This window comes from Chelonia mydas, chromosome 3 (assembly GCF_015237465.2).
Source record: "Chelonia mydas isolate rCheMyd1 chromosome 3, rCheMyd1.pri.v2, whole genome shotgun sequence".
Classification (NCBI taxonomy): Eukaryota; Metazoa; Chordata; order Testudines; family Cheloniidae; genus Chelonia; species Chelonia mydas.
Window position 1 is genome coordinate 144,161,670 of NC_057851.1, and position 11,958 is coordinate 144,173,627.

The 11,958-nt window shown below is 52.5% G+C and overlaps 1 protein-coding gene across 6 annotated transcripts in view; it reads left to right on the top strand.

Moving 5' to 3' along the window:
- SLC29A1 (solute carrier family 29 member 1 (Augustine blood group)) overlaps window positions 1-11,958 on the top strand; it is a 59,773-nt gene that overhangs the window by 26,420 nt on the left and 21,395 nt on the right. The window lies entirely within an intron of this gene.

Here is an 11,958-nt window from a genome sequence, read left to right on the forward strand (position 1 = left end):
AAGGTAGAAATTGCTCTGAATGGGCTGACCAGACACCCCGGAAATTTTAGTGAGCATCTCTTTCTTTTCCTGAGTGTGACAACTGTATTAATAGTGAGTCTGATAGGAGCAGGACCAGAGACCGCCACACACTGGACCCTGCACCCACCGCTCCTTAGTAGACTTTATAGAAGCCAGATAGGGGCATCCCAACCTTGCTGGGCACTAGTGCCAGTTCAGCTGACTAAGATCTCAGTTGTACCAGCCATTGCCCACTCTCTGAGTGGGGCACCTTCAAGCTATGACTTGGGGGTGATGGTGACCAGGCTCTGGGGTCAGCCCTGAGACTCATTATTGAGGTCCTGGGTAAATGAGCATCGACCCCCAATCCCACACCTGGCAGGTTCCCTTGGGTTAGAGGCATGCAAGTCATCCAAATGTTACAGCTGGGATAGGCTTCCCTTTTCATCCTGAGCAGCAAGCTGCCTCCCTAGGCCTGTCCCTTAAGCTGTCTGCTCCAGCTAGCTCCCTTATTGTCCAGGGTCTGTGCCAAAACATGAAATCCCCAGGCCCTCTTGTGAAGTCCCAAAACATGTAATCCTCTTGTCTCTGTGGCAGCAGCCAGCTCCTGCCCTAAATAGCTTTGAGTTTCTCAGGGCTTGTCTTCACTCAGTTAACTTGAGTCCTGTCCACACACCCACAACCCTGACTGGAGTGTGGCCCTTCAGGGGTATAAGTTAAAGCTTGAGTGAGCAAAACTCACCAGTCGCTAACGTGACTACTCTGCAATGCGGATGCAAGCTAGCTCCACCCAGGTGCTGCTAGTCCTCCAGTGCCTTCCCACAATTCACTGGGAAAGAATTCAAAGAGCAGCTTAGCTTATTGCAGCACAAGGAGCCATGGGAAACAGCTCCAGCAATCATAGGGCTAGTCTGCACTACAAAGTTAGGTCGACCTAGCTAAGTCACTCAGGGGTGTGAAAAATTCACTCCCCTACGAGACGTATTGAAGTTGACCTAAGCCCTCATGTAGACACTGCTAAGTCGACGGAAGAATTCTTCTGTACATCTAGCTACCGCCTCTCAGAGGGGTGGATTTACTGCAGTGATGGAAGATCGCTTCCCGTCACTGCAGTAGCGTCTACACTACAGCGGTCTGACTGCAGTTGTGCTGTTGTAGGGTTTCTAATGTAGATGTACCCTTAGTGCTACACACGAGTGAGTGCAGAGCCAGTGAAGACACAGCAGCTGGCATGTTATGTCATAGTGTGGCTGCTGTCACTCAAGCTAGGCCAACTCGAGAGGAGTAACTTGAGCATAGATCACTCGAGTTAGTTCTGCAGGGAAGACAAACCTTCAGAAATGGGAGGGTGAGGAGCTGGGTGAGAAGGAATCTGCTTCAACCCACAAAGCAGGGCTGGGATCCCAGGCACAGGAAGTGAGGAGCTTGGGTCTTGCAGGGTGTCCCTGGACCTCCTCCCCTTACCAAGCTACTTAGTGAGAGGAAGAATCCTACCATGAGGAATTAATGCTAGTACCTCATTATCTCCTGGGTGGAGGATGTTAATCAATTTGCTAGCCCTGGCGGGTCAGTATTATTGTTCAGTCACTTGAGGACTTGGCCTAGCCTGACCTTCCTCCTCACTGTGACTGCCTGGAAGCCAGAGCACACGGAGCAGGGCCTCCTACATGCAGTCCAGAGTCTTCCACCTTCTGCACTTAGCCCCACATCCTAGGTTGTCCAAGGAGGAGGAAGCTACTGGCTGTGACAGAAAGGGGAGCCTTTGGGGCTATGGACCCTGGGCTGCCAAGGAGTTGGGGCTTTCAGATTCCCATCAGCCACCCAAAGAGCCAGGAGCCAGATGGGCAAGGGATCAGCAAACCAGAACCCTGCCTGCTTTCTGTGGCACCCTCAGTGAAATGGAACCATCACCCCAAAAAGCTTAGATTTAGACAAATAAGCATTCTGTGACAGAAAGCCAGTCCCATGGATAATTTCTGATCAGCTCTAGTTGGGAGTGAAGTTCACAAGGTGAGGAAACTGGGATGTGCAGAGGGAAGAGAGGAGAACACAAAGGCAGGGAAGAGGGAGAGAAACAAAGGAGGGTGGGGCAAAGAAAGAGAAATGAATCCGAAATAGTCATGGCTCTAAAGGAGAACGTGTTCTCCCACTGAGTGATGCTGTGCAAACAACTGATCATCACACAGCTTGCTTAGTACATAAGGGCATGTGCTCCCCTTGATCTTTGTGCAACCCATCCCTGGGAGAGCACTGTCATAACCTCATACACCAGCCCAGAATTAAAATGGAGTTCAGCCTTCTCCGCAGTGAGTTAACACCTTTGCCATAGACCTTGCAGGCCGGCTCAGAACCTGAACTGCGCCACCTTGTCTGGCTTCTCCAGCCGCTTGCACTGCTCCAGCTGGAGGTGTGCACCAATGCCACACCCTGTTTAACAACAACAGGCAGAGCCCAGCTGTTTCCATCTACCCTGGAAGCCAGATAACACAGTGATGCTGCGGGGCGGTCTAGTCCAGGGGTCGGCAACCTTTCAGAAGTGGTGTGCCGAGTCTTCATTGATTCACTCTAATTTAAGGTTTCGCGTGCCAGTAATACATATTAATATTTTTAAAAGGTCTCTTTCTATAAGTCTATAATATATAACTAAACTATTGTTGTATATAAAGTAAATAAGGTTTTTAAAATGTTTAATGACAGGTTTGAGAGTAACAGCCGTGTTAGTCTGTATTCGCAAAAAGAAAAGGAGTACTTGTGGCACCTTAGAGACTAACCAATTTATTTGAGCATAAGCTTTCGTGAGCTACAGCTCACTTCATCAGATGCATGCAGTGGAAAGTATAGAAGATCTTTTTATACACACAAAGCATGAAAAAATGGGTGTTTACCACTACAAAAGGTTTTCTCTCCCCCCCACCCCACTCTCCTGCTGGTAATAGCTTATCTAAAGTGATCACTCTCCTTACAATGTGTATGATAATCAAGGTGGGCCATTTCCACCACAAATCCAGGGTTTAACAAGAACGTCGGGGGGGGGGGGGTAGGAAAAAACAAGGGGAAATAGGTTACTTGCATAATGACTTAGCCACTCCCAGTCTCTATTCAAGCCTAAGTTAATTGTATCCAATTTGCAAATGAATTCCAATTCATCAGTCTCTCGCTGGAGTCTGGTTTTGAAGTTTTTTTGTTGTAATATCGCAACTTTCATGTCTGTAATCGCGTGACCAGAGAGATTGAAGTGTTCTCCGACTGGTTTATGAATGTTATAATTCTTGACATCTGATTTGTGTCCATTTATTCTTTTACGTAGAGACTGTCCAGTTTGACCAATGTACATGGCAGAGGGGCATTGCTCGCACATGATGGCATATATCACATTGGTGGATGTGCAGGTGAAGGAGCCTCTGATTGTGTGGCTGATGTTATTAGGCCCTGTGATGGTGTCTCCTGAATAGATATGTGGGCACAGTTGGCAACGGGCTTTGTTGCAAGGATAGGTTCCTGGGTTAGTGGTTCTGTTGTGTGGTATGTGGTTGCTGGTGAGTATTTGCTTCAGGTTGGGGGGCTGTCTGTAGGCAAGGACTGGCCTGTCTCCCAAGATTTGTGAGAGTGTTGGGTCATCCTTCAGGATAGGTTGTAGATCCTTAATAATGCGTTGGAGGGGTTTTAGTTGGGGGCTGAAGGTGACGGCTAGTGGCGTTCTGTTATTTTCTTTGTTAGGCCTGTCCTGTAGTAGGTGACTTCTGGGAACTCTTCTGGCTCTATCAGTCTGTTTCTTCACTTCCGCAGGTGGGTATTGTAGTTGTAAGAATGCTTGATAGAGATCTTGTAGGTGTTTGTCTCTGTCTGAGGGGTTGGAGCAAATGCGGTTCCATTTCCAGCACAAATCCAGGTTTTCTCCCCCCACCTCTCCCCCACCCCGCCACAAACGCACTCTCCTGGATTTGTGCTGGAAATGGCCCAACTTGATTATCATACACATTGTAAGGAGAGTGATCACTTTAGATAAGCTATTACCAGCAGGAGAGTGGGGTGGGGGGAGAGAAAACCTTTTGTAGTGGTAAACACCCATTTTTTCATGCTTTGTGTGTATAAAAAGATCTTCTATACTTTCCACAGTATGCATCCGATGAAGTGAGCTGTAGCTCACGAAAGCTTATGCTCAAATAAATTGGTTAGTCTCTAAGGTGCCACAAGTACTCCTTTTCTTTTTAAAATGTTTAAGCTTCATTTAAAATTAAATTAAAATGCAGAACCCCCCGGACCGGTGGCCAGGACCCAGGCAGTGTGAGTGTCACGCATGCCATAGGTTGCCTACCCCTGGTCTAGTCCCTACCATTGGATGGAACAGAAACTTTCTGTTCCACAGGCCTGTCTTCCAAAACAGCTCACCCTGAGATCCCCATCCAGAGGAGATGGAGATTCACCCAGGGGCCTCTGGATTTGCTGCAGCATGTGTCTATCTCCCCACACCAGCCTGTGGTAGAGATTCCCTAGGGAAGCAACGGACACTCCATCCTGTGAGACACTTATAACTCTTCTCCAGGGGGATTTTTCCATGTCTAGACCGTAGAAACACATCCTGGCCCCCTCTCCCTGGTCTGTGGTGAGCTGGGAGCACAGGAGAGCTGCCAGTTCTGGTTTTCAACCAGCCGCGTCTGGTTCTGGCACCAGGTTGAAGGAAATGCCTTTGTCTCTTCCTAGAATGTCTTACATCAGAATCCAGTTGTGGTGGACGCCATTTCTGGTGAAGTGAGCTGCTGCGGTACTCCCATGGTATTGGTCTGTGAATTACGCAGGAATTTTATTCTTTTTGGACAGCCTAGTGCTATAGGATCTCCCATCCCCTATTTGGTGTGCCTGCAAGAAGTCTGCAGCTCTCTCTCACAGTCGCAACCCCATCAGCTCTCTGAAGGCGGAGGAGGACTCATGGGCATGACTCTGTATGGGGCAGGCTTTCTCAAAGTATGGAACTCCATATCCTAGTGTATGTTAGGGCATGCCATGCTGCCGAGGGGCCTGACTGTTTGTGCTTATTAAAGATCTCAAGGCACTTCTGGCAAGAAGAGGAGCATTATTAACCTTGCTGTTTTGCCCAGACTGAAATTCAGGCAATTCAGCTTGGTCTCTCGAAAATGTCCCTTCCAGTGCTGGTTGTAAATGGGACTCTCCTTCATTGCCTGTTGTGCTGTGTGTTCTTAAACACCGCCGATCCCCCTGTCCCCAGTGGTGGCAGGAAAGGAGGTGGTTGCTGGGTGCACCGCTGGTAAAGCTTGTTGGGAATGGATGCTGCTGTTACCCCAGCTGGGTAGAGGGGGCGGTGCCTCTCTGAAGCCTGCTCAGGGTGGTGGCTAGTTGGGCTGGTGTCTCTTCCTGGGCAGAGGGAGGGGAGGTTGCAGGCACAGATTGCTCCTCCCTGCTCTTTCACCAGGCTCTATATCAGGGCTTGCTCAGCCTCAGCTCATGCAGACTCTCCGCTGAGAGCCCTGCTCTCTGGCCAACCTTCCCTCTCCTCTCTGTGGTAGAAGCTGGGTCTGAAGGGCAGAGAGAGATTTCTCCTTTTAGAGTTGTGAGCCCAGAGAGGGGCTCTGTCTGGGGAGTGAGGGGATGGCCAGCCCCAGTGCTAGGGCCTCACCATCAATTCCATTTGATGGGTCCCTCTGATGCTGATGTAGCTGCAGCCTGGTGCAGAATGTAGCTTCTGCCAGTAGCTGCTGACACCAGCCAAGCCTTCAACTCCCTGTGTTGGGTACATCCTCCAGGAACTGACTTCCAAATAACTGGAGTACTCTAAGACAGTGAGAGAGCAGCCTGGTCTGGGGGGCAGAGCACAGGAAGTGGATCCAGGAACTGCTGATTCTTTAGCCTGGCTCTGGCACCTTCTCCCTTTGTGGCTCTAGTACAGTCTTTGTTTCTCCTTTTCTCCGACAAAGTACAATCCAGACCTTTCGACTGAGGCATCTCCTCATCCCAGCCCTGTCTAGACAGACACTGGCCAACCGCCGTGTGAGCCAGTTTCCTTTCTAGGCTGGAGTCAAGGCCCCCCCGGGGTCTTTGCAGAAAGGGTAGTCCACCCTAATATGACTTTGGTGCATGCTGGAGGGGGATCAGTTCTTGGTGCTCTTCCAGGACCAGCCAACTGAAAAGCGTGATGATCTCATTGGTGTGGCTGGCCCCTTCTTCTCTGTTCTTCCCGGCACCCGCTGTCACACCAGTAGGGCAGCCATGATGCAGTAGGCAGCAGGATTCCGCACTGGCTTTTGGAGCAGTCATGATCTTTGGGCAAAGGCCAGACCTGCAGTGCGGAGCGAGCTGAGCCATTTCTGATTCTCCCAGTGCTTGGGGGGATACTGGGCCCCATCCCTTCCTGTCAGTTACTCTCCGCTGTAAACCCTATGTCTGGGGCTGAAAGGAACTTTCAACAGAGATAAACTCCAGCCCTACTACATCACTTTGCTGTCTAAACAAAGACAATAACCTCCCGGTGGCTCGCACAGGCGCATGTGCCAGAAAGCTATTAATGAGGCAGGGTTCTGCCAATGGGCCCTTTATCAGTCATCCCAGCCCACAAACATTCCAACACGTGTAGACAGTAAAGACTCTGGGACAGGCTCTAGTGAGACTCTGAGCCGTCTCTAGGTGGGTCAGCCTGCACCCAGGGAGGGGCTGGCCTGCTCAGGCCCCCTCCTCAGAACGGAGGGGCTCATGGCCTTGCAGCGGTGCCTCTGGCTAGTAGCGCCTCCCTCCTGTGGGCGATGTTGATGGAGACAGAGTCCCCACCTTAAAGAGCTTTTTAGCAAATAGTGCCATGGTGTTCAGCTGTTCTCACTGAGCTGTGGGTGTCCCTGCTGAGACAAGGGCCAGGGCCTGACTTCAGAAGAGCCGAGCGCCCGCAGCTCCAGTTAAGGTACATGGGAGCTGTGGGTGCACAGCACCCCGGACGATCCATCCCCAGCTGTCCCAGGTTGGGAACCCAGAACTTAGGGACATGTGCTGCCCCAGCTGGTCCTTGACTGACAGCCAGTAGTGGGGGGCTGCATGAGGGTATCTAGTTGCAGGGGGACAGGTTACCCGCTCTGCCCTGGCCAAGCAACAGGCATCTCATCATTTGTATTGCAGAGCTATCCACAGCCCCACTCAAGGTCAGGGCCTCATTGTGCTAAACACAGGGACACACCCTCCCGCCTCTGGACTGCTCACAGTGACCCTGCTGGTCCTTGTGCTTGTCCCATCTTGCCCTGTGTGCCTAGGGGTGGGGGGAGACCTCCTGGGAGTTGCTCGTGGGTGTGATTGTGTTGAAGGGGTGGAGCTAGCATTCCAGCCAGCCCCCTTGCTGTGGGCAGTGCCCATGGCATTGGTACTTGGCTGCATTGCACGTGAGCTCTCTGCCATGGGGTTTGAAGATCAGCATCTCCTGGGGCTACCCGATCCTTGGGGGGGGGCAGGGCTCTGCCCCATCATTGTGAGTTGCCTGCAGCATGGGAGGATGTGGCCTGCAAGGCCAGGGATCCCCCTCAGCCGGTGGGGGAATGTGGGGGCCATTTTGGGGAGGGCATGTTAGTGGGAAAGCCTCTCCAACCTAATTCCAGCTATGTGGCTGGGGTGAGGAGACCTGGCCACAGCATCACTCCCACTCTCCATTTGCTCCTTGGAGCCATGCCTGTGCCAGGGACACCCCTGCTCCAGCCATGTGACAGACACCTCTCTGGTTGTGGAGAATGGGGAGCGAATGGCCCCTTAGCATCAGCCTGTTACCCCAAGGTCCAGTGCAGAGAAACTCCTGTTTAGCCTGTAGCAGAGTTTGGGGATGTAACTCAGGGTGCAAAGTGGAGAGCTGACGAGAGAGGGTTAGTGCACTGGCCTTCCATCTCTGCAGAGCTGGGTTCACATTCTGACTCAGGTCACAAATGAGATGAGTTTGCAGACCTCAGCCTATCCTTCCCCCATCCACCCACCCTTCTCACTAGCCCAACTGATATAATCAATAGTCTGTCTGGAGAGTGTGAGTGAAAGTAGGAGGGTGGGAGAGAGCAGCTCCGATTTGAGGGGCAGCAGCAGAGCTAGAGGGCCACCCCATGTAGCACCTGCCCATCCCTTCCCTGGCACTGAAGTCTCATGCCCCTGCCCACCTGATGAGGCTGAGCTAGCAACCAACACCAGGGTAGCCTCTTTCAAATGCAGCTGACCTCCAGGGCATGAAGCCTGGGACGCAGGGCACCTGAGTTCTACCTCCACTGACCTTCAGAGCCCTTGAGCAAGTCACATCACCTCCCTGCATCCGTTTCCCAGCTGTAAAAGGGAGAGAATACTTTGACCCCCTTTGGAAAGTGCTAGCAGATCTGCTGCTGGAGAGCGTTAGGGATTGGTACTAAAGCTGCACCACTTCAGCAGCCCTGAGCAGGGCCAAGCATTTCCCCAGGCCCACGGTTCAGCCCCAAAGTCTCTCCTGCCTCTGCCTCTCTCCCTGCCCCACTTCCCATGATGGGAATAACACAGGCATGTCCCTTTCCCTCTCAGAGCACTGGCTCTGGCCCTGCTCTGCCTCTGTCTGGTAGAGAGGGAGGGGCCAGTTGCTCTGGGGGCTGGGACCCAAAATAGTTACTGCATTTCTGTCATGCCCATACTAAGAACTGGCCATGACTGATGGAGAGGGCAGAAAATCCCAGCCTCGTTGCCACCGGACATCCCGCTGGGAACAGCAGGCAGCTGGTTGAGCTGAGCGGCAAGCCTAGCTCCTAGTGAGGCTAACAATCCTAAGGAAGAGCCCCACAGCCCCCCCCCCCCCCCCCATAAATCTTTGCAACTTGGGGAAATGGTAATGGTCAGCCCACGGAACATTTTGTTCGGTTTTGGCTGCATTTCCCTCTCCACCTCTAAATTGGAACCAGCTGCAAGTCTCATTTGGGCTCCCCAGCCCAGCGGCCTCCTAAAAATAGCTAAGCAGGAGCAGCTGAATAGTAGAAATAGCTGAGTGGAAGCTACACCTTCACCAAGCAGCGGGAGAGGAGCTGCATAAGCGCAGCAGCCCCAAGCTCTGCGAGCGGCCCCTTGCCCTCAGGGTCAGGGCAACCCTCACTCTGTATTTCCCCAGGGAGTCGGGCTCTAACCTGCTGTGGGCAGCTAAGGCTTGGGGGTGAATTACAGGGCTAAACCAGCAACAGGCCAGAGTTGGGGAGCACAGAGGGTGAGCACCAGGGAGAGGCTGCTGGCTGCCCTAGGCTTCTGAACGCTTTCTTAAGAGCCACAGAATGGCAGCTACTAGCCCAAGACCAGCTCAGGGCAGCTCTTAGCAGCTTAACCCCCTCGGGGGGGGGGGGGGGGAATGCAATTCCCAGCCTACAGCCAGCTCAGCACAGCTTTACCCAGCTGTTCCAACACCACCGGGCTGCTCCTGGCACTGTGTAGTTCCACCTGGAGACGGTGGTCAGGGAGGAGTGGGCCCAGTAAACATGGCCACTCTAACGGAGAGGGAACAAAAACATAAACACAGCCACCTTTGGAGGAGTATGTCTCAGTGTTGGGCAAGTGATTCCTGTAGCTATGAAAGGAGCCAGAGAAATGTGACTTATTCGCAAGGGAGGGGGAAGATCCCTTGCCAGGGCGTGTTTGGCTCTGAGAGCTCCCGGGCACTTCCCCTGTGGGGAATATCAGCACCTTTAACATTGGGGGGCCCCCCTTCTGAAATCCCCAGAGCAATCACTGTCCCCCGAGCTGCAGTACCGGCCACACAAACACAGAGGAGATGGGCCACCTGAGGAAAGCTAGCATTTAGTTGTTGTCATGTTGGAACCAGCCACCCTTGCCCTTTGAAGACAAACAAGGCCCAGGCTGCTCTGAGCATCAGCAGAGGCTGGGGCCTAACCCACTGACTAGTAGCTGTGCAGAACAGGCCCAGTACCCAAGGAGCAGGAGGTTATAATCTCCCCAGGCACCCTCTCGGTTGCTCTGCCAATTCACGCTAGCTTCCCATCTGCCCCTAGTTTCTTTCTCTTATTTGACTCCGTCCTGACCCTAGACCCTGGTGCCAAGAGTGAAGCAACAAGGTTGGAATCCACCCCCCTCATTCCCACTCCCTTCCAGCACCCCCAGGGACCTCCCGCCTCCTATGCACACTGCCCCACAAAGGGGACTTTGCTCCTCTCTCCTGTTGCTGCACAGACTGGTGAACTGGGGGATAGTGAGCAACTGCAGGACTCTTTGCAGGGGGATGTGAAAATGGGGGTTTCAATGCTAGTTTCAAACACACAGGCCGCAAAGAGTTAGGCCCTGGGGCAGGGATCGGTGCGGAGAGCAAGGACTGTTTGTGCGTTCAGGTATCCTTGGGACCTGGGGAAAAAGGGAGAAGATCTGTGAAGGGGTGAAGATCAGGGTGCATTAGGGAAGCAGGAATCAGTGTGGGATCCTCCACTGCCACCGCTATGCTGGATGAAGGCTTTCCCAGCACTACCACTGAACAAGAGCTTTTCCAACTACCCCATTCAGCACTTACAGTAGAACCTCCGAGTTACCAACGCTTGGGGTGGAGTTTGTTTGTAACTCTGAACAAAATGTTCTGGTTGTTCTTTCAAATGTGTACAACTGAACACTGACTTCATACAGCTTTGAAACTTTACCATGCAGAAGAAAAATGCTGCTTTTAGCGGTCTTAATTTAAATGAAACAAGCACAGTTTCCTTGCCTTGTCAAGTCTTTCTTTTCTTAACTTTATTTTTTTTAGTAGTTTATGTTGAATGTAGTACTGTGCTGTACAGTATTTGTGTGTGTGTATGGCGGGGGGGGGAGGGTTGGTCACTGCTGCTGCCTGATTGCGTACTTCCAGGTCCAAATAAGGTGCGTGGCTGAGCGGTCAGTTCATAACTCTGATGTTTGTAACTCTGAGGTTCTGCTGTACCACCTTTCCCTTTTCCCAACGATGGCCGGTATCAGAAGGCAGCCTGTCTGCAGCACCTCAGGTGGCAAGCCATGGTATGACATGTGTGGCCTGCCCTTAGTGTCCCCCTCTCCGGTAACCCAAGAGCTCCAATGCAGGCTCTCTTGCTACAATAATGCCCTTCTTTGGGGTGAGTTTATTACCAAAAGTCCCAAACTATAGTCCTTTATCACCCCAGTGCAAGCTGTCCTGAAAATCACACACCCTCTTGGCCATGGGCATAATACATACCACATTCTGGCATCACCCGCCACACCCAGACTCTGTCACTCCTCCTGTCCCTCTGCTGGGACAGCCAGCCCAGCCCTTCCTCCTGGGGTGCAATCCCTGTTCTTCCCAGCAGGAACTCCCCAGCCTCTCTGCTGGCAGCATCCTTGCCAGGGAAGCATCCCTCCCTCTCCCCAGCCCTCTCACAGTTCCTCTGGTACCAGCTTTCAAGCCCTGGAGGTGGCAATGCGTAGGCCCCTCCTTTGCTCCTCTGCCTTCCACCCTCCTTTGTCCCCATCTCCAGCTAGAGCCAACAGGCAGCTCCCGCTGCTGCTGCTTCTCCTCCTGCCTCCAGTTCTGGCTCTTGGCTGGGGGATGTCAGCCAGCAACCTTCTCTTGCTGCTCTCCCGCCTTCAGCCCTCTCCCAGGTTCCAAACATACAGGCGCTGGTAGTGCTAACTTGCCTCTTTTCTTGTTCCTCTAGTCAGTGCTGCCAGGCAGCCCTGAGTCACCAGATATTTCTCTCGGGGGGTCTCTTCTGGATCTTTGGTAGCACCCAATGCTGCCCCACCCTTTGAATTGGAGTGAGCTGATGAGGCTCAGGATGCACTGGCTCTGCTCTGCCCTAAAGGGGCAGTGTCAGCCTGTGACAGCTCAGCAGGAGGAGGTTGGTGAGGACTCTGGAGAATGCCAAGTAAGGCCTGGGACTGACTGCTGCCTAGCATGGTGCTGGCTTGGAAGTGGGACCATGGGACACGGGGCTAAACACTGAAGCATTGGGTACAGTTTTGGATGCTGGGTGGGCACTGGATATTTAATAGACC